Source organism: Corvus kubaryi, unplaced genomic scaffold (genome assembly GCF_017639235.1).
Source record: "Corvus kubaryi isolate FWS band 111438036 unplaced genomic scaffold, C.kubaryi_AGA036_p1.0 66, whole genome shotgun sequence".
Taxonomy (NCBI): Eukaryota; Metazoa; Chordata; class Aves; order Passeriformes; family Corvidae; genus Corvus; species Corvus kubaryi.
In genome coordinates, this window is record NW_024582054.1 from 6,505,822 (window position 1) to 6,533,742 (window position 27,921).

The 27,921-nt window shown below is 37.1% G+C and overlaps 1 long non-coding RNA gene across 1 annotated transcript; it reads right to left on the minus strand.

The window, feature by feature from the left end:
- Window positions 1-1,046: 1,046 nt before the first annotated feature.
- Window positions 1,047-27,884, minus strand: LOC121674037. Its single transcript, XR_006019418.1, has 4 exons — window positions 22,974-27,884; window positions 19,840-19,961; window positions 4,792-4,889; window positions 1,047-4,222 (listed from the first exon to the last, which is right to left on the minus strand). It is a non-coding gene; the product is annotated as an uncharacterized LOC121674037 (long non-coding RNA).
- Window positions 27,885-27,921: the final 37 nt, after the last annotated feature.

The following is a 27,921-nucleotide window of genomic DNA, read 5'->3' on the forward strand; positions in this document are numbered from 1 at the left end:
CAAGTGCAAGGAAAATTTTATTGCCTCCTTAAGCTAAAATTCTTCCTTGTGCCTCTTTCACTGTCTTAGAGAACTGATGGATTTTGGGATCTTGTCCTGTCTCCTTTCCTTTTCTGGTATATTTCTATTTAAAGTCTCACTGTCAAATAAAAGGCCTGCATTTAGTGGCTCTGGCTCTAGAAGTTTCATCTTCTGTGAAAAAGATGAAGGCTTCATATAAGAAACAAGCAGATAATAGCTACCTCACACTGGTGGTCTGTAAGGCTTAATTCTTAGGACCTCAAAGTGGGCTAGCCATGGGATCAAGCCTTTATGCAAAGGTGTCCCAAGATTCCCTAGAGGAAGACGTGAGTAATGTTCAAAGCAAAAGGCTCACTTTGTTATTATTTTTATTAGGTGTTATTATTTTTATTAGGGTTATTGTTAGCATTCATATTTTACTTTTCTTTAAAATCGCCTCCATTGTGCCAGAAGAGGGGTAGAAAGAATAGTGTCCTTTTCACCCAGCTGCCCAAATGTGTTTTGGGACAAGCTGTAGTGATTACAGAGGCAACATCATGTGAGTATTAGCGTGATTAGGCTGCCATGTCTTAGATATTGTGTCGTTCCCAGTACTTTGCAGCCTATATATTCCTGGCACTGACCCTGTGAAGGAAGTAGTTTGTGTGTTGACAGATACCATGCAAATTGTTCTGTCTGAAGGAGCTCTTGCACAATCAACCTATTTGAGAGGAGAAAAAAATAGATTCCCTCTGTCTGTGTAATGCTGTCACTCAAACCACACCTAAATATCAGTAGGAGACTGAAAGTTTGGGGAACTGTTGGTTTTGGCTAGCAATTACTATGCAGCGTACAGCCAGATCCTGAGCTCAGTGGCATGAGGATAAATCCAAAACTCAGAAGAAATGGCTTAAATACTCCAGCTTTACATCAAAGCAGTGTAGTCAGCATGACCTAACCACACAATAAACCATCTAAGACAAAGAAAAGCACTCTAAAATTATTTGTGCAAATGCTTGTGAAATTCTGAGGAGTATTTTCTGCTTTACATACTTTTCATTACTATTTACAACTATTTAAAGAAAGCTACCACTGTTGTCAAAGCAAATTAACTTGTTCTTTGAAAATCAATCTTCCTTTTTTTAGGTGTATACTGTATATCCTCACACATTTTTTTTTGCCAGTGATGGTTTGACACATTTTTATCTCCATGAACAACAAAGCCATGTATAATTCCATGCAATTGTCTTTTAAGATATGAAGAGGGGAAAAAAACCATAATTTACAACACAAATATATTAGGTTTTTATATAAAAAGCATCACATGTATTGATCAAAATGACTTTCTTTACAATATTTGATGCTCAAAAGAGAACTAATTGTATTACATGTTATAAGTGCATATTATCCCATTCAAGCTGTGCCAAACAGGAAAATTGACAAGAAAGCTTCTATGTTAGAGTCATTCACCTCCAAATTGTAATCAGATAACAGTCTCTTTATACTGAAGTGATATTATTCGAAAGGACCTTTTCAGATACCTTTGAACAGGAGTTAGGAATATCTTTATTAATCTTTACGTAGATTAGAAACACCTTCCACATATATCTTGCATTTGTGTACCTCTAAGTTTCCAGATATATTTGTTAAGGATGCACAGTCTTTCAACATAATGAAACTGTTACTCGTATAATTCAAAAGCCTGAAGTAAGACAGTTAATCTAAAGCACATCCATACATACTTATAAACAGTACAGGATGAAAACAAAATTGTCGTGTATGCATACACAGCATATATTCTATAATAATCTCTTCCTAATCAGTTGTGCACTTTATGAAACAATGTAAGAGAAATGACAATGCTGTCATTTGTATATTCTCCCTCAGTTCTCTAATGGAAACCTTTTTTTTTTTCCTTGCCAACTCATTCCTGACAATGTTAATGATTCACTATAAAGCAGCTTCTGTGCTATGATTTGTGACATTCAGGCTGGTTAGATGGGAGGACTAGGCAGGTTTCTGGGGAGTGTTTTGGATGCAGAAATGCCTTGAAGATAGCACTTTATTATATTTAGGACAAGTATGACATCCCACTTCAAGGAATAGGCCCCTATACATATTGAGAAGGGATTTCTGTGGTTTAAGTGGGGAGGAGAAGGTTAGTTTAAAAGAATGCCTCTGTGTTTTTTGAGGCAACATAAAGATAGGAGGTAGAGAAATGGAGGCAGGAGGCAGAAGGATTATGGATAATGGAAGAATTTTGCCTGAGGGTATGTGCCTGCTTTGCCTATTCCTGTATAACTAGAATATTTATAATTCAAATACTTATCTTTAATAATTAAAAATGAAGGAATATTAAAGACAAAAGGTAGCGAATATTATGTACACATATGTAGGCATCATGCATTAAATCCCTACACTTGCAAAATATAGCAAGAGGTAGATTTAAAGGAGGTTAAAAAAGTGAATATTTTAAAATGTCTCAAAAAAAGAATTTCTAATTCACTCCCGTTCTGCCAGAAGTGATACCCCTTACTTCTTATTTTTACACATAACTAGTCATGGAGAGAGCTACTAAAAATACACTGCATGGTGGCTTGACATCAGCACATCAACAATTAAAAAGTGGATACAAATATTTCAGGTTTTCACAACCTTAAAAGTTTTGCTCATGATTTATGAAAACATCAGATTTGCCAGGGCAATTGCATTTTGCTTTTACAGGACACTTAGTTACATAGCTTAAGTAAACTGCTAGTTGCAGCAGAATGTAATATTCTACTACATGCAGTAGCACCCTCTGATCTGCTTTCCACAGACAGCAAAGAAACAAAGAAAAACAGCCATTGCTGTGGATAAGGAAGAGTGTTTGAAAAGAGAAAGAGACCTCAAATATGCCCTTAGGTATTATAAAGCTGTCAATTACAAGCAGAAAAACAATACAAAGGCTGCAACAAATAATTTATAAAGAGAAAATTATACAAATAAATAATAACAGAAATTAATCCGTTATCTTTGAATAATTTGGAAGATGCCGTTTCACATATTTTAAATTAACACAACAAAATCAAAAAGATTATAGTTGAATATATTTCAGAAACAGAAATCTTATACACCAAACCATGAATAAATCAAAGATTGAAGTCAAATTACTCACTAAGGCTAAAGTAGTTCAATTTTGAAGTAGAATGCCTTTATGAAATTGAATTTATGGATGATAGGTTAAACTAATGCTTGAAAATCAGAGGTGTTAATATTTACACCTTTGCTCATTACAGCAAGGAAAAGACTAATGAAGAATTAGACATCCAAGTGTCTTTACTCTTCCATCAAACAGAGAAATCCGTGGCTGAACATTATTACAAGCTGACAATAATAAGAACTATTCTTTTATATACATATATGAAATAATGTCATATATAATGTAAGTTTTAAAACAGATGCTAAAACACCTGATGACAAGTTTAATATATTTATGCTGGTACAAATTACAACTACTGAATGAGACTATTGAAATAATTTCTCCAAATGGAGGAAGCATTCATAAACTAAAAATATACCAGCAAATGTAGTGAAATGCTATTGTTGAAATATAGGTACATTCCATACAATCTACTTCATCAAATTCTGCAGATTCAGATCAACCATGTTATTTACTTGGGGCTTTTGATAGATGCCTGAAATATTACAGATCAAATAAACACATATGAAGATTGCTGTTTTTAAAGTATAAATGTCCAAACAAGAATTTTAATGTTTTTGGGGGTTGGTTGGTTGGTTTGGTTTGATTTTTTTTCCCTAGAAAATATCAGGAGTTTTTTCTTATGAACCACCACCTATCCCAGTCAATGAAGTGGTCTCATTGACTCCACTCAGTTTTAGGTTTGGCTCATTGGACAGAGAAACAGGACAAAAACTTTTATAGCATTTTAGGACTTAGAGTGTGAGTCTTAAAATTATCAGGAAAAGGCATCTAGTAATACAATGCCACCAGCATTATCTGCTCAATGCCAAGGTGACAAAGGCTTTATGTGGGACTGGGACTTGCTATACAGCACACAACACTGGTGAGGGTAATGGTAATGAATCAGTCATGGGGTGGACCCAGGAGAGCGAGTCTGCCAGCCCGATAGCAGTAACCTGAATGGATCCTGTCTTTACCTTGCATCCACTGTGGCAGAGGCTCAAGGCAAGCAAAGGATAGGTTGTCTTTGCCCACATCCTGTCAACACAGGTTGATGATGATGAGTAATAGATGGGAAAGATATGTGATACTTAATTAATTACATTTGACTGCTGTGCTCTTTTTTCTCTTTTTTTTATTTTTCCTTATTTTTTTTCTGTTTAATTTCTTTTTGCCATATGTATTTTAAGTTCCTAGTAATTACAAGCTTTTATTTTATTTTTGGAGACTGTTTTTTGAAGAAGACTTGTTGAAAGCAATTTTATACTAGTTTATCCAAATGCCAATATTGCCTGTTTATGAGTTTTGTATGGAGACAGTGGTGTGTTTGGAGGTTTGCACTTTAAAATAAACTTAATTTCTTCATTTATGCACATCTGCTCATTTGAAAAGCTATTATTATAAAGGAAAGGAAAGGATTTTTTTGAAAAATTGATACAGAACAACATAGTAGATCAAGTAGATCAGAAATGAAAAGCTGTTAGACGTCATTATATTTTTCCATCCAAACACAGCCCAGACCCCTTTCCTAAATTTGTATCTGCCTACTGAATACTTTAACCAGCCTTTCTGTATTTCATGCCATCTACTTCAGCCTAGAGAGATACCTCTAGTCCTTCTTCTTTCCGAGTACTTTTGCAATCATGACTTCTTCTAAAGAAAGCTCACTGCCAAGCTTCACCCTCATGGCTGCTCCAACATGCACCTACAAATACAAGAAAAGAGAATGAAAAGAAAAAAAAATTAGTAAAAAAAATGGGATTTGGTGTCTTGAAGTAAAAAGAAGGTTAAGTCCATACAAACCCCCTCTTCCCAATATACAAACCTGTCTGGGCTAGGTTTGCCTTCTTCCTTTTTTTTTTTTTTTTAATTAGCCAAAATATTAAGGAATTAATGAGAGTAGAATGAAAAACCCAAGAAAATAAGCCTGTATCAACGTGCATGCAGGAGGAATACGGGAGGTGAAGCAGTGTATCCATGAATGGAGTGAATATATAACTTGTCAACCAGCTGACGACAGGGACATGTTTGGATGCTTGAAAAGCATCCTGTCTATGATCACAGAAAGGAGGAACTCAGTAAGTACTGAACTAGACAGTGAGCATTTAGTAGCACAAAAGTGATTTTATCAATGCCACATAGGATTTCAGTGGAGTGACAGAGTAAGGAAGATGAGCAGTGGACTGCAGTATCTGTAGACTTCAGGAAAAACTCTGCTGTTAATATTCAGGACAATTATAAACTGCTGGCAAGCAGTTGGTAGCACTGGAACAAAAAATTATTGCTCTCTCAAAATTCTGTATTCTTTACCTGCTAAACCTGCCATCCTGTGAGTATTAAGCACTGCAAAAATTGTCTTCTGAAATATGCAGTATTTGTCTGTGTGAACCTTTTCCTATGCTTGATGGCCACTTTGTAACATTCATTTATGATACGCAAGGAGAAGATAACAACTTATTTTTAAAAAAGAGTAGCATAGCTTCTGCCTGAAGCTGAACATGCTCGACTTTGAAACACCTTTCATAATTACAACATGGAAAACACCTTCCTTTTAAAATTAGATGGTTACAGATGCAGCCGGTCGCTGTCTGTGTGAGTTCACCCAACTACATGTTCTCAGATATCTTCTAAAAAATTCAGCCTTATGAGGACGTGAATAAGCCTGCACTGAGATGGGTGCAGTCTGTTCCTGGAATTCCTCTTCAGTATTATCGCATCTTTTTTTCTCCATGTCATGCTGCTGGGTACAGAACAGGTGACGTGTATTTTAAGCTCTTCATCATGGCATTGAAAAACTGTGGTCAAGTACCACCGAACAGAGACGTCCCAGAATATGAAAGTAAGTTGCTGAACATTGGATTTGCGTCCTCATTTTCGTAGTACAGCTGCTACAAGTGTTGGATCTATCCTCAGCGAAGTAGTTTGGTTCAGTAACATGTCAATGCCCCCAGCTGCTTTCCTGCGGCTTAGTAGTAGTAAATATTTTCATACTAAATCATACTCATATGAATATCATCTCTAGAAATGAACAAGAATATTGGTATACTCCTTTGGTTATCGAACTGTATGTATGAGGGTAATCTTTGGTTTGGCAAAGAGGGTGGGGATCTGCTATGTCTGTACTTGAGCAGTGCTCATGAGAACTGGAAGCAGGGAGAAAATTACATGGCTATAAAGTTCTGTAAAATGATAAAATATATGGATAATAAGGAGGTAAAGGACCAGAATGCATGGATACAGGTAAGTGCAAACAAAAGTTCACTAACCACCTATTTATAGATCAGTCCAGGTATGCCTAGCAAATTACATCCAAGCTGCAAAACAAATGTAATTCCCCACACTTTCAGGAGAATTGGTCTGCTCAGACTTAGTGCATATGACTGGCATGTATAAGGGTAGAGGGTATGAGAGTATGGATACCTACATATGTGTAGACAGATCCTCAGTTCATACACCAAATTTTATGCCAGAAACCACTGATGTCTAGAATAAAAATGAAGGAAATTGGCAGGACATCATGGATTCCAAGATATTTATAAACTTGGAAAGCTTTAACAATGTAAAGCTGTGTTAAGATGGAGCCAACTACTGAGAATGCTGGCAGCCTGGAAGCTAAAAAGCTCTGTATGTTCATCTATAGTTATGTTTGAGCATGTTTCAGCATATTTGTGCTGTTCTTGTAATATACTAAAACTCAAAGTATCTCCCTCAACCTGTCAAGAGCCAAGTCCATTGTTGCTTTTGGTAATAAATTTCTGTTTTTCCTTTTCACTATCTCACACCCAAACTCTTAATTAGTGCTGTGTTTGTATAGAAATTTAAATTACCTAAAAAATTATGTGTTGACCAACGGAACATAACAGGGCTTTCACAACTTCTGCATCACTTGTTCTTGATAAAGAGAAGAAAACTCCAAACTCTTAAATTAATGAAAATTATTTAATGTTATTATCATAACATTTAAACCAGCTTCTAAAAATAACACGCTAAAAAGCAGCTGAGTAATTATGGAAGCCTGTCCAATAGACAGCATACAGACACACACACTCGGGATCTTCCATGTGGTGACAAAACAGCTGAAGTATCTGGGAAGGCTTTAGGTTTGCATCTAAAGTGATGTTGCCCACGGCTAGAACACAGTGTATATGCTCAGACATGCAACTTTCATTCAAAACAGAATGTGTGTAGAGAATTAAGGCACCAAGAGACATGAAAAAAAATTAAAAATATTTAGTTGCCTGATTGCCAATGCTAGTCTGAGTAATAAACAAAATGTGTTAGATACACTAATTTATATAGAGCAATTATATATGATTAATACCACATCCAGTGAAATGATTCATATCACTGGAATGTTAAAATCACTGACTGTGAACTGTTAGGAAAGATAGGGAAACTACAGGAAAAGCAGTGGAAAATGTACACAAAAGATAACATTATTTGGTCTAAAACCATTGACAAAGAAAAAAAATATTTGCCATGCTTATTGATCAACATATTAAATGATAAATCTCAAGAGGGAGTAGTGGTGCAGAAGTTAGCAGTGGACTACCAGATTGAATTTAGGAAGAAGATGAACAGCTCTTTAAAAATCTGAGATGGCTAGGTAGAAAAATTGCATTGTGAGGATGCTAATCAGGAGTTATGTGCAGGAAATTTTACCCACTGAAAGATCCTTGAAGTCTTGAAAACTCTGGACAACCTTCTAATTGAAATATTTAAAGAAATTCAAGGAAGTTCTAGAAGTAACTTTGATCTTATGAATAAAGAACGATTTACCAAAAGTTATCAAGGTATTAGTGGGCACAGTAAAACTTCCCATTTATATGCAAACAAGCTACAGTTGCATTCTGTAGTAAACCAGCCAGAAGTCTTTCAGGAGTGATATATCAGGTTGCATTTTTCTTTCCATCTTGTCTCATCTCTGAGTTAGGGGCTACCAGCTCTTGATGGTTTCAGAACCCAGTGGTAACTAAGAACAAGGAAACACTACCTTTCTCCAGATCTCGTGGCTTATCATTCATGGGGCTGGACCAACCCTGCTGTATGACACTCTAAGCCTCTCCATTTATCAGTCACACTGCAGCTGGCTGACCCCTGGTGCAGGAGACACACACATATGTACAGTTAAACCCACCTTTGAACAGATTTGAGAGGAATAGAGTGTTTAGAAATAGATACATATGATAACTGGGACCTGTTTAAAAAGAATTCATGGATTTCTGAAGAAGGGAGGGAGGGAGGGAGGGAGGGAGGGAGGAAGGAAGGAAGGAAGGAAGGAAGGAAGGAAGGAAGGAAGGAAGGAAGGAAGGAAGGAAGGAAGGAAGGAAGGAAGGAGGGAAGGAAGGAAGGAAGGAAGGAAGGAAGGAAGCTTAGCCGTAGAACAAAGAAGAAACTTGGTTTCAAAACTGAAAACTGTCTCAATCAGGAGTCAAATATTTTTAAATAATTAAATACCGAGGGGAAATGAGACATTGATTATAGTGGATAAAAATCAACAGCAGCAGAGCACAAATAACTGAAATATCTAAAAACTCTGTGTCCCATGGTGTTCATAAAAATATTACTGTTGGTTTTGTAGTATAAGAGAAGAAATAGTACCTAGTGATGACTGATGCCTTCTATGCAACAAATGTAAAATTATCAGTCTGCATAAGAGGAAGAAGGATTCAACAAATATTTATTTTCTGGAAAGATGGTACTTTTGCATTTCACAGAAAAGAAAAGTAATGTCCATTAGTAACAATACAGAGCACATTGTCTAAGATATTGTCTTAGAAACTCCACGAGATAATAACTGTTGGCAATTAACAAATCTTGAAAAAATTGTGCCAACATCCTAAAAAGAAAAGTCTACATGGCTCTAGCCTACACTGCTGACATGAATCCTGAATTAAGTAGTGGTAATAATGTGATGTAACCAGCGAAGAATTGAAGGTGATAGCATAATGTAGAGGAATGTGGTTGTGTGGAAAACACTCCATCTTCATCTGGTTTGGTGATAGTATTACAGGTTTGATTGTTAAATATACCTTCATCTGTTGTAGTCAGAATAAAAATCAATTTGTTTTCTTAGTGAAGATAAAATATAACAGATTACTAGATTATAGTCTTCAAACAACATGAAGAAGATATTCCTAATAATAAAAAAGATTTTAGTCCAACGCAGAAAGGCATGCTATGAGTAGTTTGAAGATGTTGTTATATAAACTTCAGTTAGAAATATATATTAAAAGCTATGTTCATTAAGCTGTGGAACTATCTATTTGCAATCTTCAAAACAAAATGGGGCATTTCTCAAATGCACAGTATCTTAAACAGAAATGATGAGCATAGTGTAAAAGTTTGGTGACACTTTCATCGATTGTCATGTCTTCTGGCCTTAAAATCTGTAAAGCTCTCAGTTAAAGCAAAAAGAATTTTGCCATTGACTTCAGCAGGAATAGTTCTTTTATATGAATAACCTCATATAACTGAGGATAATAATTTAGGATTATTCAAGATAGAGCTAATGTCCAAATATTGAGCTCTTTGGATTTTGAAACCCATTTACAGATTTCAGAAGTTAAATTGTGTCCATATTTAAGGCTCCTTATTATTATTTACAAGTTACTGACTTCTCAACAGCAAGACCTATCAGGAGAAGTAAAACTATCTTTTAAAGGTAGAGAAAAAGACAGCCTCAGTGCACAAGAAATTTAAAACCACTCTGAACAGAACACTAGAAAATATACGACCAAGTACAATCCTGTTTCAGCATCAGGGAATGGGCAATATATCTGCTAAACAAGGGGCCAAGGTGTCTGCATTGATGCAGATGAACCCTGGTATCTCACACCTGTGACTTGCCTGTATTACCATCCTCTAACAATCGTGCGTCACAGCCTGGATGCATGAAGATAGGCCAGAAGATCTAGTCAATGAAAAGGACTCAAAATATTTACTTCAACATACAGTTTCTCCCTGAATGTTTCCCAAATTCAACAGAGAGTTGATGAGGCATTCTAACTCCAATAGTTCCATAACTTCAGAATTCAGTGTTGACACAGGGTCATCAGTTGGATTATAAAGCCCTTCTTTCCTGCATTTCCAAATGCAGGAAAAAACCTTTTATTCCTCTCTTCATCCTATTGTCAGACTCAGAAAAAATTGTATGTATTTTTGTAGTGCAGAAAGAGGTAAGAGAAAACTTTAACTAACATTTTATCCTGACTTTCTTTTAATAATAGTTATGGAAGTAGTAGTTGCTCTGTGCCAAATTACAGAGCACTGTTTGAATGAAATCTCTCTACCTAGGGATTCTTCCCACCTCTTCATATATTTGCATTTATCTTCCAAATCTATTTTAATGAGCTCTATATAAAAATGAGAGCTCATACTTCTCGAGCCTGATGAACAGGTAATTACTGTTTTGATTCCCATGAGAGGTCTTTGAAAACCCATCTTGTCATGGAAGTTAAGGGCATAATGTTTTAATTGTAGGTAGGAGAGTGGGGATAGTGCTTAAGCTGAATATCTACCATGTAACCATCGTCCAAAATATCTTTACACAAATGACCTATCAATTGTGATTCAGCTTTCACATGTATGTTAAAGTGAGGTTAGATTTTTCTGCCAGAGTCTTGATTATTCTTTCTCTGCTAAACTAAGAGCTGGTTTTAATATTTCTCTCTTTCATGATTTTTGAATCAGATAGAAAGTAGTATGCTCTATGGATCAAAATTTAGGTCCATTCTTAATTGATTATCTTATGGCAATTAAAAGGAACACCTACATTAATAAAGGCAGAAGAAAATTATCCTCTTCAACCTATTTTTTGGTGTTGATAAATTGCATTCAGGTAAAAATTTCATTCCTTCCTGTTCAAATGTGCCATGGGATTCTCATGTTGCTGGATATTGATCCAAAGATGACAGTTCCAAAAACTTTCCCCATATACCAGCTATCAGACAGCTAATGTACTGGGTGCACCCACAGATAATGGGGGCAGAAAATTCTGCCTGTCCTGAGGCACAGTGTCCCTGGGACCAGTGGTGCAAAGAGTCCAAATTTTCCACAGCTAATAGAGATTACCAGAATTGTTTCAATTCTATTTTTCCACAGAAAAAAGAAAAAAGAAAAAAGAAAAAAAGCATTTTCAAGTCATTGTCAGGCAAGAACTGGGAACAGAAACCTGGCCAAAGAAGGGATTTGGGAGCCCAGCCTGGAAGGAGAGAAACTTCCAGCAGAGCCATGCATGTGACCTACCTCCTGGAAGAGCAGCTGGAAGTGGAGACTCCTCCAGTTAATTTTTTAGCTATCCATTGTTGATTAACACCCTCTTTTCTGAAATCACATTGTATCATCCCTAGTTTTTGGCAGATTAAAATAAATAAAACTGATTAAGAATTCATGTCAAGTTCATGACACCTGCTTAAGCAATAAAATTAAAAAGATTATTCCATTTAACCCTTTATAAAGAATAAAATAGTTGATCTTTATTTAATATTTTATTTCACTTCAAAATGTGTCTATTTTTAATTTTTGAGGGAAATAAATTTTCTTTTAAGTGAAGTGAAACAAAATGTTTTTCCTCAGATTAATAGGAACCTTTTGGTTGATCCAAAATGAATGTTTTTCAGTGTGCATTTTAGAAAGAAAAGAAATAATAATTTAGGTTTAAGTTGATCCAGAAGGTCTATTTTTTCAATCTTTTTCTAGCATGAAGCTGAAAAAAGTAATTTACTTGCTCAGTTCTGTACAGAGGTACAAAAGGAGCCTGCTGGAGAGAGAGGTGCTCAGCATCCTTGAAAATCAGGACATTAAAATAATGGTTTTACCCTATTGATCTTAAAGAAAAAGGAAATTGTACAGTGAATATATTTAGACATGATACCAAAATAGGAAGGACTGGAAATAGCAAACATCAGAGGAACTTAGAAAGCTTTAAAATGAATACAATTTAATGTGGGCAAATGTAAAATAATATACATGGAGAAAAATACTACCTGGCATGAAATCAAAGGAACATTCTATAGGAAGAACAGTAATGTGGAAACAATTTGGAATAAGAGATAACATATTGGACATGAGGTTTCAATTTAACGATGTTGCACAAGTAGCAGACCTGTTCATGAAAACAAAGAGATATGAATTTAGATTTTGATTAGCTTATTGCTAATGGTTGATGTGGTGTTCTACTTCTTATCATTAGCCAAATTCTGTGCTACTTGGAGAAGTCAATCTATTCAGAATATCCTTAAAATTTTTTTTGTGTTGCATTACTTTTTTGTAAATAAATTTGTCTGCTGTTCTGTTCAGTATGCACAGCACGTGCCTTAGAGACACTCCAGGAAATGATGACAGAAACAAGTATTACAAGGTGTGATCTATTTTGCAAGAGGCTAAGGGTACTTCATGGTTAGAGCTTAAGGAAAAGAAGTTATGATAACAGTCTGTAAACATTTAAATGGCAATAGTCCAAAATGAGGGAAAGATGATTAACTGAGGTTGGAAATGTCTTGTTAAGGAACAATAACTTGAAAGGGGAGAGAAATGTGTAATAAAAATTAAAAACAAAATGTAAGTTACAAGGACAATGAGATGAAGGCAAAATTTACCTTAGAAGTAGTTAATGCATCATATCTACATGTGCTTCAAAGGAGATTTGATAAAACCACAAAGGCTTTTACAGAAGACAAGCTTTCCTTGTAGGGCATAGGACTATTATACCTAGATGATCTTTTTCACTTGTTCCAGACTTGAAGTAGTTTGTGATTTGCTGTGCTTCTTTTAAAATTTCTAAATTTCAGATTCCTTTTTGCATTTAAGAAGATGGGTATGTTTTTGCTTTGTTAACATTTTTCCAGTTCAAGATGGTAAGTCTTGACCTGGAAAAATAGCAGGGCTGGCAGGCACTGTTGGGTTTACCTGGTTTGGAATTTCTGCTGGGATCTTCAGATACATCCTTGACCAAGCACAACAGGTGAGCATCTGAAACCCCCAAGTCCAAGACTGACAGTCGCAGAACCTTGACGGTTTTGTTAGTAGGTGTTTCAGTTAATGAATCACTCTGCCTCAAGAAAGACTTTCAGAGCTTCTTCAGACACAAGAATGCAGCTCAGAACAAGTTAACTTTCATTTCACACCTTCAAGGGGTTTTGTGCAACAGTACATAATTTTTATTTCCAAATAAATATTGAGTTTCTGAAGAACAAGACAACAGTCAGGGATTAAAATTAAAAATCATTTTTAAAAAGTAAGAAAAATTTTTCAGGTTTCTTACCCATAATACCCCTGCTCAATCCAAGCCTTGCCTATAGGGATTTTAAGATAGAAATCACATGGCTAATATTAAAATCTTGTTAAAGGATTAGGGGCCATGTCCTGAGCCAGGGTAAATTGAATACAGCTCCACTGATTTCATCACAGCTTTACCCTTTCCCAGCACTTGAGGATCTGACCATAAAAATATCTTGGGCTGGTTTATTACAAGAATGGATAGGTATGTTCACACTTGATTTCTGGCTCTAAGGTTTCTTGACCTGTTATAGTTGCCCAGTTCTTGGTAAACTGAAATAAAAAATGACATGCAGAGTTTGATACTTGAAACTGCTTTGCAAGGTAGGAAATGCAAGAAGGAAACTTGCCAAGCAAAGTTGTGTTGGCTCATTTTTATGCATTATGCCACACATTTTAATTGCGTGTGCATACACTTCTTTAAAAAAGCTATTGCCCCACTTTGTGTATTGGCTGCAATGAGGATCCTGTTCAATATTTTCTTTTATCTTTTCCACTCCATGTGTGGGTCCCTGCCTAATGTATAATACTGCCATCCAAACCTTACATAAAATACACAAATTATTCATATCTTCATGAGCTTTTCCATAGTGACTCATTAATTATTTTTATTGCATCTTATGTGAAAAATATTATAATTACCTGTTCACAGATGAGAGAACTGAGAGAGGAAAGGAGCATGGCCAGTTTTGGGCCACAAAGCAGACCAGTGGCAGGCCCAGAGCTCCTGGCTCCCAGCTTGTATTTATTTCTTCCCAAGAGGAGAGGGCTAGCCATATTCACAGCTTCCAGTTCATGTACTGACACCTGTGAAAGCTATTCCAGAAGTCAAGACAAAAATACTGCAATGGGGGCATTCAATTAATCACAAAGACAGTGGTCACCTGTAAAAATACTGCTTAATGCTACTTACAGAATTTCTGGGATAGCAACAAATATAAACTTTCAGAGTCGACAGCTTAACCACTTGATCATACTTCCTGTTTATGAAATCTCTTATTTTATACAACTTTTTTCTCTTTACACAACATGATGTGGGGCTTCCAGCAACAGGCCTCTTTGTAGCATGAGGAATCTTTGACAAGCATCTGGGTTTGTCATGTTCAAAGTCTGAAAATAATGTGAATTTGTCATTATTCATGAATGTGTATTTTAATTGCTTTAAAATTAATTCTTGAATTTCTGAGTCTCTAGACTGTGGCACCATCTTGCAAAAGTATGAAGTAATGTGTAAACAACCTTGCTTATATACTGGAACCCCAGGTCCTTCTATATAAGCAAGTTCCATCCTACTTCATTAATAATATACAACAATAATATGCAGTGTAAGAGGACAGATTCATGACAGATTATTTCACAGTCTATCAGACACACACATCTCAAAGAAATTGTTGGTCTGGTTTTTTCCTGGAAACCCAGTTAAGAGCTGGTGTATCTAAAAGCTTTTTGTTTATTTAAAATGTGTTTATTTATATACCCAAATTAAAGTATATGGAAGTGTTATTTTCATGCTATTTAATCTCAACATTTTTTTGATAATAGAAAGTTATACAGTCATGGATTATATCAGTCTTCTGAGAGACTCATTTAATATTGTCCATTATAAGGTATTGACACTTCTTCGAGGTGGAGATTGAAGAGTTTCCCTGCAAAAGTATCAAGAGGACCTGTGTATTCATTTGAGCACTGATGTTGGATCCACCAGGATCCTATTTTGTCTTAGCCTACTCCTCAGAGCTTTCGTAAGAAACTAAGAGAGACAGAGATATATTTAAATGTAAGGTTGCATCTCTTTTTCACCTGGGAATATGAGCTCTCCTCTGTTAGAAGTATGAGAGTGCTGAATATCATGAGAAAGACTGTGTTTACAGTACTTTTCTCTGGAACTAGAACTGAAAATGTCACAAGATCCAAGAAGAAGCATGTGCTTGGGAAATTTTCAGTCCAAAGGTGCAGATTAAAGAGCTTCAGGACTTTTTCTAAAAAGCTTCTGGGTAAGCAGATGAATTCTAACTTGCATACCACATCTTGTAAGGTTAAAGCTGGAGGACTGGGAATAGTTTAGACTCTTTGGTCACATTGATCTCACCAGCACAAGAAGATGAATCTCAAGTGCATAGGAGATTTAGCTGTTATGCGGCAATGCAGTTTCTCCAGATATTGTATTTCAGCAATGAACCTCTCTAGGTGTTGGGTTATCAAAATGGATATTCAGGAGTTTTCTAGACAGCTCTACTTAGACAGGAATCTCTTCATCTACCAATTCAGATTTTTTAATTTTTTTTTTTATCCTAAATCTTTTGAAAGGAAGGCCACATGAGACAGATAATATGTTGTAGCCCTCAGGTAGAGTAAAGGATGCACAGCAACCACCTTAGAAGCAGGGACACTAGACAGATGGATGGACATATATACTCTTACAAATATGAGCTATGCTACCATAGCTCTACTAATCTAAAGGTCAGAAAGCTAAGAGCAATCCAGAACATTGACTTGGTTGTGGATGCTCCTCCCCAGAGGACATGTTTTTCAGGACTCTGTGAAATCAGGTTGGCAGCTTATGAAAGATGTAATCTTGCTCCCACATGTCTCATGCAAAACCACAGGAAACAATATTCATGTTCTTCACACCAGAAGTCAAGACACACATAATCAAGCTCCATATAGTCATTTACTATAAAGTGTAGTCAGGAGGCTTTGGCTTTTTTTCTGTGGTCAAACAATATGTATGAACAAGCCTACTGACTTTTTTTTTTTTCACCTGTTAAAATGATTTCTCATTGTCACCATCACGGAGGTGTTTTCATGATTCACCCCTCAAAAAGCTGCTTTTCTGAGCACATTCTCCTTTCTGATGGGTAGCAATTGTACATTGCAATCCTTCTGCGTAGGTGCTTAATATTAAAATGGGATTGTACTGTCCTGTACTGTAACAGTACTGTAGTACTGTTTCCTCTCTTACAATCTACTTCTCTTTTTTTTTTTTTACCATTTTACACTTCCCTTACACTAATATAAATGCACCAAAATGCAAAAGTAGAGTCTGATCAGAACTCATTCTCCAATGGGCAATTTACATTCTCTCTTTTGCAACTGCTATATTTAGCAATTGTTAGAGAAAATAAGAAAAGTGAAATTGCTGAACAAACATGATTGAAGCCTGATTACAGCAAAAAACTAGATTATTGTGTAGGGCTGATTTTTTAGAATATGTGCCCCTTTCAAATTCTAAAAATGTATGTCTATTTTAGACGTGTGTAAGGCATTTGGCAAGCACTGCTCAGAAGATGATATTGAAATTTAATTTTAAATGTTTGAAAAACTTAGTTTAGGTCAGAAATGTAAACCTATCTGAAGAGATCAGCCTCTGCTTGGTCGGACAAATCTCAAAACATGCAGACAACAGGAACTAATTTCTGGCAATTTCCACTACTGTGAACTTAGATAAGACAGGGTAAATGTCATGTAAAGTATAAATTACATGACACTGGCAAAGCCTAAGGTCCAGTTTAGTTGACTAAACCCATTGCATGGCAATTTTGTTTATTGCCTGTCCAGAGAACACCAGTTCTAACATCTAATATTAATGCTTAAAAATCACTGTTATTTTGGGCGTGGTCTTAAGCTCTCAGTTCTGTATCCACAAATCTAAAAGACCTGATATACTTCCAAGAACAAAGGTGAAAGAATCTACATATCCAGATCATGATCTTTCTTCATATCAATCCCTTTTTCACATTATCCTTCTGTCTCAGGATTTTATATGAAAACTCTGGAAATCTTGAGGGCTCCTAAAGAGAAAATGTAGAGAGGAATCTCTTGGAAGGGACAAAATGTGAGATGTAGCTTCCTCTGATTCATCCAAATCTGTTTTGGAAAACACGAATCCCAGGAAATAGCCAGGGGCTAGGGAAGCTTGAGAATGAATATGGATGTAGCATCACTGCCAAAAGATGGACTGAGGTGCCAAGAACTTAGAGCACAGGTGAACACCTGCGATCTATCTCCTGGTTCTGAACCCTGAAATCCAGCATGTCTGGGACATTACTCCAATCTGTTCTGCCAGAGAGCAAGGAAAGGGTAAGACTCACCTGTGCTGGAACAGTTCAGGAGCCTTTTCTACATGGAAATCCTGTGGGAAATATTGTCCCTTTAGCCTCTTCTGTAGGGTTTTTACTGCTGGAGGGGACAATCAGGCCCAGACATATTACATATAGATTATCCACTTAATCTCATTTCAACAATTCTCTCCTCCTGCACTTATTCCAAACACACAAATGTATCTTCTTTTGACTGCTGTGTAAAAGGATGTCCCCTTTCACTGCATTAATGCCTAACCTCCAACCATCAAGTTTTCCCTATAAAATAAAAGGGAAGTATATTTGATGCAGGAAATTGCAAATAAATTAAACTCTGCATCAGATAAATAAATTTTTAAATGGCTGCTAGCTATTGATTTACTTTCTGACCAGATCTCTCTGGCTCAGAAGTTAATTTCCATGTTTGGTGGGAAGTACTCTTTAAACCCTAGAGTTAGACTACTACACTAGGGAAATTTCTCCCAAATTTTTAGTGGTTTTAGAAGTGATTTGCCATTACAATTTTAAAAGTGTTTGGAATTGCTGTTTAGGCTTCACTCTGTTGTTATTAGCTAAGGACAGTCTGAATTTTTTGGTGCTTGTTCTAAACAAGGACTTGAACTGGCTTTTAAGCAAGAATTCAAGAGCCCATATTAAGAAGTAATCACACTCCTGGGAGCTTTGAGTGGTACTGAACCTCTGAGTTCACAGCTTTCCACATTGTTCCCAGTGTTCCCGGGAATTTGATCATATTTCACTGAAAGAAGAGGTGTATCTTAAAGATGCTGCTCTTAAGCCCTAAACTCATGCAACCTTTGATAGGATCAAATTGCAAGCATTTTAACATAGTGCAGATATTTATGAATTTGTGTCCAATAGACAGGTTCAGCCACTGAGTAATGTAATGCACAGGCTTTCAGACTTTCTAGGTAATAATGTCAATACTATTGACAGTAGTATGGTTCAGCATTAGGTCTTCAAGTAAATTTCTGTTACGTTATAACATCTGTTAACATGCAAGCTTCAAATTTCAACCTGTATCCACATTTCTTTTGGTGAATATTTTTATAATACATCCAGAGTAATTTTATAGCATAGATGACTGTGATCAAGCACCTGTAGCTCTCAAAAAGTCTTCTATTGTAAACTCAGCAATTTTGTGGTATTAACAGCTTTTCTATTAAAAAAAAAAGAAAAAAAAAACAAAGGGAAAAGACAGAAAAAGCCTTCTGTATCTTCTGTATGATGAAAAGGACAGTTTTGTTTTAACTACCCTGAAAGCACTTAGGTAACTGCATTTCAATGGGCATAGATGCAAGGTTTCTGTTAAATAACCGCTGCATTTCCTGGAGGGGAGGTCCGTTTAACAGCAAAAAAAAAGTTTCTAGAGTAGACATTTAGCTCTGCTTTCTCCAGTAGATGTCACTTGCAGTACATAATAATTCATGTAAAGAAGTCAGAGTATATAGAAATGCATTGTTTTCCCTGAAAGATGCAACTAAATTAAAAAGCCATTTTAGTGCCCTGTGTATGTAGTAAGTTTGGCATTTGGTTTATTTTAACAGATGGCATTGAAATAACAAAAGGTAAAGCATTTTTTCCCAATTGATCAGGGAGGATTATGTCTCTTTCTCCTGTGATTTGAAATAACAGAAGGAGACAAATATACTTGTTGACACATGTGAGGTCTGGGTCACACATGATCTAATATTGTATTGACAAGTAGTTTTTGGCAATTGCTAGACTTACGCTAAAGAGAAAATATATTATGTAATTATTTTTTTATTTCAGAAACATTAACAATTGGGATTAAATTTAGGAGGGAAAACCTATAGAACACAAGCCCCAAAAGCAGAGCTGTTTTCTTGTATCAACAGAGGAGAACTTGTGAATATATTACATATTTAAAGGAAACTGTCATGTGTTACAGTTGATTAGAAATGTAAGCAACGTTCTAGGAAGATTTTACTTGATTTCTAATAATTTTTAATCTATTTCTTTTATTATAACTATAGCATAACTACACTGTCTTCAGTCAGATCACTATGGACTTATTTACATGCAAAACCGGCATTTTCAGGCCCCTGGGGCCTCAGGCATACACTGTGAGCTCACAGTCGCTGCTGATGGTAAATTATCAACAAATATTCACTTTGTGTTAACTTACATCATTTTCCTTGTCTCCAACTGGTACTGCCAGCCAAGACTACATTATAGAATTTAGGTGCTGGTTGCTCATTTGCTGGCTGATCACAGTGTTTGATGTTTCTTCTTTGTAGCCATCCCTCCTCTGCTTACCTTAGCAGTTCTTCCTTTCACCAGGTATGAGATTGCTATACTGCTGTATTCATTTCCATTCCACTCTCCATTGCATGGATGAGTTGGCCAGTTTTAGTCTTCTCCCGTTCTCTTCCTGGATTCTGATAACAGACCCACAGAAAATCCCAACACAGATTGACTTAGAGAGAGGAATAAAAACTAGCTATGCTATCTTCTCACATTGTTCCCATCTCACTCCCCTATCTCCCCCAGGCAACCACACGCGGATACAATTTTGAGAGTTTTCAGAAGGAATGCCAAGAAGGCAGGAGCCACAGAGATTTGAACATAAGGTCCACTTTTACACCTTTGTTCTCTCCCAGTTGAACAATTCAAAGGTGGATAAACCATGTCCTGCTCATGACAGGCTTTGAGAACCCTACCATGGCAGAGTAGTGGGGATAGTTAAAGCTTTGTTCCTCACTGCCAAAGAAACCTGTGGTACATTGTAAGTGAAAGGAGTAAAAGCCTGGAAATACAATAGAAATACATTTTTCCCCCAAATGCAGCTGAAGGTGACTATTGCATGGGAAACTTGAAACCAGCTGCAGCAAATTTGGTCTTACTGAGAGCTACCTGCTGTCTTTGTTTTTCTGCACAAGGGGAGGAAAGGACATGGGAGACAAAGATAGACAGCCAAAGGTGATGATGAAGAAAAACTATTAGAGAGCATCCCAAGGAGGCCAATAAAGATGGTGCAGGGCCTTAAGGTGAAGCCATATGAGGAGTGGCTGAGGTCACTTGGTCTGTTCAGCCTGGAGGAGACTGAGGGGAGACCTCATTGCAGTTACAGCTTCCTTGTGAGGGGAAGAGGAGGGGCAGGCACTGATCTCTTCTCTCTGGTGACCAGTGGCAGGACCCGAGGGAATGGCCTGAAGTTGTATCAGGGGAGGTTTAGGTTGGATATTAAGGAAAGGTTCTTCACCCAGAGGGTGTTTGGGCACTGGAACAGGCTCCCCAGGGCAGTGGTCACAGCACCAGCCTGACAGAGCTCAAGAAGCATTTGGACAACACTCTCAGGCACATGGTGTGACTCTTGAGGATGCAGGAGTTGGACTCAATGATCCTGATGTGTCCCTTCCAGCTCAGCTTATTCTCTGATTCTGAAAAAATGCAAGCTTTCAAAAGGTGTGTTTACACTCTTGAACCTGGGAAAGGGTGTACAGAAGTGTATAAATCTAGATCACATCCAGGGAGCGAAGTCTCCCTTTGCTTGATTTGATAATTCGTAACAGAGATGTGGCATTCATGTGGTCTAATATGCATTGCCTGCTTTAGGTCACATATAATGTACTTGGTTTGTAAATGTTTATATCCTAATTCACAGGCCAGAAATCAGTATCAATAGGCTTAAAGAAGGGCTTATAAATTACCGGTAGAGGCAGTGGGTTGGAAAGATACAGAAAACTCCACAAAGAGCAAGGCAGAGAAAGAAATCTGGGAAGGAATTAGTAGGTAAAATCCTGATTAATTTTATCAGGTTTCTGGGTACTGTAGAGAGTCATGCTCTTTGGTTGTGATAATTTTAGCTCACTTTTTTCCATTTTCTTCAGGAAAAAGGAATTTGCCAGAAAATAAAAATAACCCAATCCTTTGAAACTTTCACCTGACACAGGCTGTTGGTATTCTGCTGAGCTGAAGAATGGTCTGTAACACCATTGACCTATTTACATAAGTAATGCAATACCTAGTCAAAGCTGACTCTATCCAGGACAGCCACATTTTTTTCAGCAGCATTCATATTACACGGTGATGCATGCAATGTAAGTCCGAAAAGTTTGGAAGAGTGTTAGTGTTTATTTCCTTTACTTTTAGGCACACACAAGTTGTTTTTGACAATAATTTGTAATGTAAAGAAATGATAATTTCTCATTTAAATGAAGATGTTCTTTACTGAAAATGCACAAGGTTATAAACAGGCAAACAAAACTTGTGGTATCATGTAATCTAAAGACAGAGATTTGAACAGGGATTACAAAGTTAATGTATTGGGCATATACTAGTACCTCACATCAGAGGATCTCTTATTCTCTTAGTAATTCCATGTCACAGAACCACAAAGCCATTTATTGTGAGCTTCCTTTTATAGGTATGGAGGGATGCATATAATTCACCTCTGATAAACCTGGCCAGTCACAGTGAGAGAGCCAGAAGGAAATCTAAGACTTGATTTCAAGATCTCTGTTAAGCCCAAGGGGTAACTTTCCCCTTCACTCTTGCTAAGGGGAGATTAGTTTGTCTCCGCAGATTAGGAAAGTTGAAGGGAATGTTCCTGAAAAAGCAGTCCAATCTTTCACATTCCTGAGTTACTCTTTCTAACTTATCTATTGTTTATTCATGCTGAGAAATACACAGATTTAAAGAATTTATTGCAGAAAGCTCTCTGAATTCAAGCATGGCACATACAGGTATCTTTTGATACTGTGATGGCATGAGAGATAGGTTAGTTTCTGACAAGCTCATGTAGGGGATCGGGCAGGACATAAGGTTATCCCTTTCCTAAGTTATTTGACATCTGGTTTTTTCCTTTTACAGTGTTTTGACAAGAGTTAATTGCCAGCTTCATTCAAGTAAGTGGATGGTTTTAAAGGCAGCACTGCAAGAAGTCATGTGCTTCTTCTTATAGAAGCAGAGTACCCTATGCCATTTCCAAAAGGATATCCCTGCTTGATTTTGCCGTCAGTAGTGGTAAATGTATACATTTAGCTTCACTTGACCTGGTGAAGCTTCATCTGTCATGCCAGAGAGTAAGGATGGCACATTGGATGCAAAAGTCATTGAAGAAAGGGAATTGGTTAGTATATTAGAGTGAGTGTTAAGTAATCAAAATATAAACCCTTAGGGGAAAACAAATATCCTGGAGTAATTTTAAATGGGCAGATTTCTTCTGGAAGTTTTGCCTTTTGGTTCTGTGTTCTCATCAACATTTTAAACAATTGAATTTCAAATATCCACAGAACTCACAATAAGATGGGAGACCCAATACTTTATTGATGTTTACAGCTAGAAAAATTAAGAAGCTCTGAGTTAAATGGTCCGGCTGGCCATCCTTCAAGTGATCATTCTTTTAAATCCCTGTGCTCCAGCAATTTGCTCTGAGACTTGCAACTTACCTGATTCCCACTTTGGAGAGCTAAATTGTCTGAAACAAGTAGATAATCTCCACTGGCTGTGATTTTATGACAGGACTTTCATTAGCAGGTGAGTCTTCTACTGAAATCAAATGAAGTGAGTAATTATTCTATTTTGCAGTATTGCTATTCAGGTATTGTTGACGACTGAATTTTTTGTCATACTAAGCAACACAACACAGGAGATTGGATACTCAAAGGAAACTATAATTCTCCTGGGGGGAAAAATTAAAAAATGATATCTGGTCACTTTATACACATCAAGCCTCCAGGTACCTGCTGAATTGCAAAAAAATAACACATTCAAAAAGGATATTTATGTGTCCCTTCCTCACTACATGTGCAGTATTTTTCTCCTGTGTCACAAAAACTGTAACCACAATTTACAAGTATATGCACAATCAAATTGCTATTGATTTAGCAATGCCTTTCTTTGATGTCCCTTGCCTTAACCTCATTTATAAACCTGTTTTGCATTATTTCAAACTGTCAATGATTTGTGACTCATGAATATTCAAATCTAATTTGCACTTACCTTTTTTGCATGCATGCTTACTTGTAATTTGTCTCATTTGCCCTTTGTTTTGTGTTTATTTTCAGGTTATTTAGTGAAGTAAACTCTGTTTTTAAAGTAATAGCATCGAGTTAAACACAAGTTGTGTAATTCTCACCTTAGTAGAGTCTTATATCACTGCAACTCCATTAACTTCACTAGAGTTTCTCCTGCTTAAGTGAAGAGAAAGAGGTCCATGATCTATTTCTGACTGTTTTTTCTTTGTGTTCACATCAACATTATTTAGCATGTTTCATTGGAATTGCAATGGCCTTATTTAGTATTTCGTTCAGAAAGAAATATCAAGACTAAACTGTCTAATCCTAGTACTTCAGACTTCAGGAGAGTTCAGATTTTCAGATCTGAGTGAAAATTAAGTTGTTCCTCTGACTTAAAACACTTTATTACCAGGGGAAAAAAATATTTCATTTTACTTATTTTTGTGGTAAATCCAGTAGAATAAATTTCCAACTTAAGAATACAGTACAATAATATACCACTTCCTAGGAAAACCTCCACGTAACAAGTATACTAATTGCAGCACAGTGGGTCCAAAATCCCATTCTTTTCATGCTTGTTAATCTAAAAAAAGGTCTGTTAAACTTTTAGGTGCCTGAGGAAAGTTGGGCCAAGATATTTGTGTGTTTTTTCCCATTTATGGAGGATTGTGTCATGAGAGCAATGACTCTCTCAAATACTAAGAATCTTGCTAGATTTTTATTTCAGGAACAGTTACCATGAACATATCGGCTGCAGACAGGACCTCCTTCAATGAATCAAGTCTGGAAACAACAACAAAATGAAATTTGCTTTTGGATCAAAAAATATGATCTTACTTGAGTAACAAAAGCCATTTGCCAGGGAAAGTGATCTGAAGTTAAACCAGGAGCAGGGGGAAGAAAGGCAACTGATGATTTTCCATAATGTTTGAAAGCTCAAATCAACCTACAGTGGCAAAACTGGTCATTCCTGGGTTCATGCTGCAACCCTAGCTGCAAAGCAGCTGTAGGGGGTTCAGATGGGTCTTGTTTTGATCATGTTTGTGACCATACATGTGAACATTAAAGGAAACAGGATTTTTCTTTGAACAAATATTAGATTAATGCATTTCTTTTATGGACCAAATCCTGCTTCTAATGGAAGGGAAGCAGGATCAGGCTGTCAGTGAATACCTGTACAAAACAAAAGTATGCAGAAACAGGAATATTTCTTGGGCACTTTTCTTATTCATTTAGTCTCCTAAATAATCTCAAACAACCTTTTGGGAAATAGAGCAAGTGTGAGAGGTAATCAGTAGCATATCAAGAGTAATGAAATTAAAAGCCCAAATGAACATATTGTGAATGACTGGAAACTGTTTGCCTAAGCTCTTCTTGGTCAATGTTTTGAAGCAAAATGAAGTAAAATTCCCTCATCTGATGTGGGGTTCCCAACTGGGAATAAGAGATCTGAGCCCAGAAAATATAGCTGCATTCATCCAAGAGTTCATTTCAAATGAATAGTGTCATCATCTCTTCCATAAAAGAGAAAAATATTTCAAATGTTTATTTTTAGCTTGGCACATGAATAATAGAAATAAAAGGATCTGAGTATTTGGTGTGAAACAATTCTTTTAAAAAAATCTCAATATATGGATTAATAATTACATATTAGTGGAGCTTTTTTCTTAGTAGTGCCAGTACCATGCTTTTAAATGACAAGTCTCAGCTGTTGTGAAGTCCAAGGTAGTTGCGTGCCCTGAAACACCCAAGAAATAGTATTATCCAGTATGACATATGCCTAGATATGTTTTATTATGATCATAATATAGCCTAAAGATAAGAATACAGAACAATCACTTGTGTGTTGTTTTTTCAATGCTGTTTATGTTTCTCTGCATCAAAGAAAATCTTCTGCTAGAGCTATTTGTATCATTGATTAATAGAACTATTGGTGATGGTTTATAAATGCACGAGACAAGTTTTAAATTTAGCATGTACTTTAAAAATGAAATCTATTAGTACATTAACTTGATCATGTTTCATCACTGAAAAGCCAGTTCATCTTGAAAAATGCTTTCGAAAAAGCAGAATGTACCACCATGACACGAGAGATACTTAAAATATCATACAAAAGCTGAGGCTGTGAATCACGAAAGTATGAATTAAAGGACTGATGTTTTCTTGTTTTCTGAGGGTTTACTGGAAGGGTGGTGACTGTCCACATTTACTATCAGTATGACCTAGAAAGTTGAGTACTTCACACCTCCAGGTTTGGCGTCCTGCAAAAGTACTTTGCAGAATCCTGCCTTCATCCACATTCTCCTTCAGTCACTGGGACTTGGGGACAGGTTTGGAGTTGATACTGAAGACTGTCAGCATGGAAAACATTGTTGACAGAGATTCTCAGCACTGAGGTGTTTTTCTATGAACTTGTGGTCCCCTTAATAGGTGAGGTGTATAGAATGATTGGCAGCCCTTCTGGTCAGTGAGAATTAAAACTGGTGACACGTGTGTCTAGTCTTTTGGAGCTATTTGCTGCACAGCCACATAGTGTAGCACAATTTCCTTTCTAATGTACTAACATTAAGGTCAGTGGTGATACAGCATAGATGAGTTTTGCTTTTTGGGCTCTTGGCTATCTGTGATAGGAAAATCATGGTGAGTAGAAGTATGTAAACATAGTAAGACAGTTAGATGTACCCTTTAGACACAGGGCCTATTATCTGGAATTAAGACCAGTCTCTGCCCTTTAACACATTACCAAGGAGAATATCCCATCTAATTCACCATAAATAAAAATTCCTAGATCCTTTTATTCTAACATGGAAAACACAGTGATGTCTGAGAACTTGTTAAGCCTAGATGTTATCCCTCTGTTTCCTCTTCATTCTCCTGTGGGGACCATTCTTTCCTGTGGGAACGGGATCTTCTCTGCAGTGGTACTGCGAATCACTGTGCTCAACCTGACAAATGGAAGAATAAGATTTTCAAAATTATGAGCAACAGAGGGAAAAAATAAAATTAGAACAAACATGAAGGATTTACCTTCATAAAATAGTATGTATTAACAACTCTGTGTTCCCTAACTTACCTTATACCTGAGTTTTATTGCCTTCCATTAGTGAGGTAATTAATTTAGCAGGAGAGATGAAAGGAGCTAAAGAGATGACAGCAGACATGGGTGAGAAAGAAGTCAAATGTAGGTCTGTAATGGTGGGCAGTGGAAAAGTGTTTTCGACATGCATTTTGTAAATGTTAAGAGAGTGTAAAGGACTGAAAACAGAGGAGTGTGAGATGTGGTGCCTTTTCTGCTGTTTCATCCAGGGTTGTGTCCTGGCTATTTATAAAAGGAAGGGCAAAGTCCTGCAATCCAAGGCAACATGTCTAATCTTCTTCTGTAGCTTTGACCACATACAGTGAAGGGTTAATCTAAAACCCCCTAAACTAAAATGCTTCCTGCTTGGGTGGAAAATATATATATACCTAAGGCTTTTTAAGAGAAATGTTGTACCCAAGAACTGTTTTGTGAGCTGGGAGTGCTGTACTGAACCTCTGGGGCAAATGTTTGCATTGAATTGTTGAAAGAGACTGAGATTGGCAACGCCACCCTGCCCTTGGCTAATGAGCCTTCCCCGAGAGAATATCAAGTGCAATTACCTTTCAGGGAATAACAACATACCAAAGAACCATGGACCCTGCAGAGAAAAACGAAACACACATTCGTAGGTAGAACCTGCTATGAATCAGCATTAATTATCCAACAGAGGGAATGGGGTTGCAATAAGTCTCAGTTCCCAACTCACACCATAGATCATAGCAAACATGAACTACTTATAGAAAAAACATTTGCAAAGTTCAGCTTGCCCTAACCCCCCTCCTTTCCGCATACACTTCTGCACTCGAGTTGTGCTTGAGGGCTGTGCTTCTGAAACAACTTTCCTGACCCATGGTTTGGAGGCGACTGGAGAGGCAATAAAAGAGGGCTGGTGGCATTGAGTGAGGCTCCTGAACGTCAGCAGTACAGTGAGGCTGACGCAAGGACTCATTCGAGGTTTCACAGGTGCCGACGTGGCCGAGGACACTAGGCCTGCCTCAGAAGTGCTCGCGGAGGTCGGACTACGGGCCAGCCGCCTGCCTTTGGCCGCAGAGCCGGGGAAACCGTCCCCCCGCGGCTGGGTGTCCCGGCGAAGACAAAGAGGGAGAACCGTCCCGGGAGACGGGGTTTTTGCTGCGCACATTCCTGAGAAGGAGACCGAGGGAGAAGGCGGGAAGGCCGTATATTTTGGGTTGAGTTAGCGGGACAACATGCGAAATTGCCAGTGCTAAAGAGATGCGGGGGGATGCTGGCCGGCTCCTTAGTGCCGGAGCGCGTCTTCCCGGGGCGGCACGGCCCGGC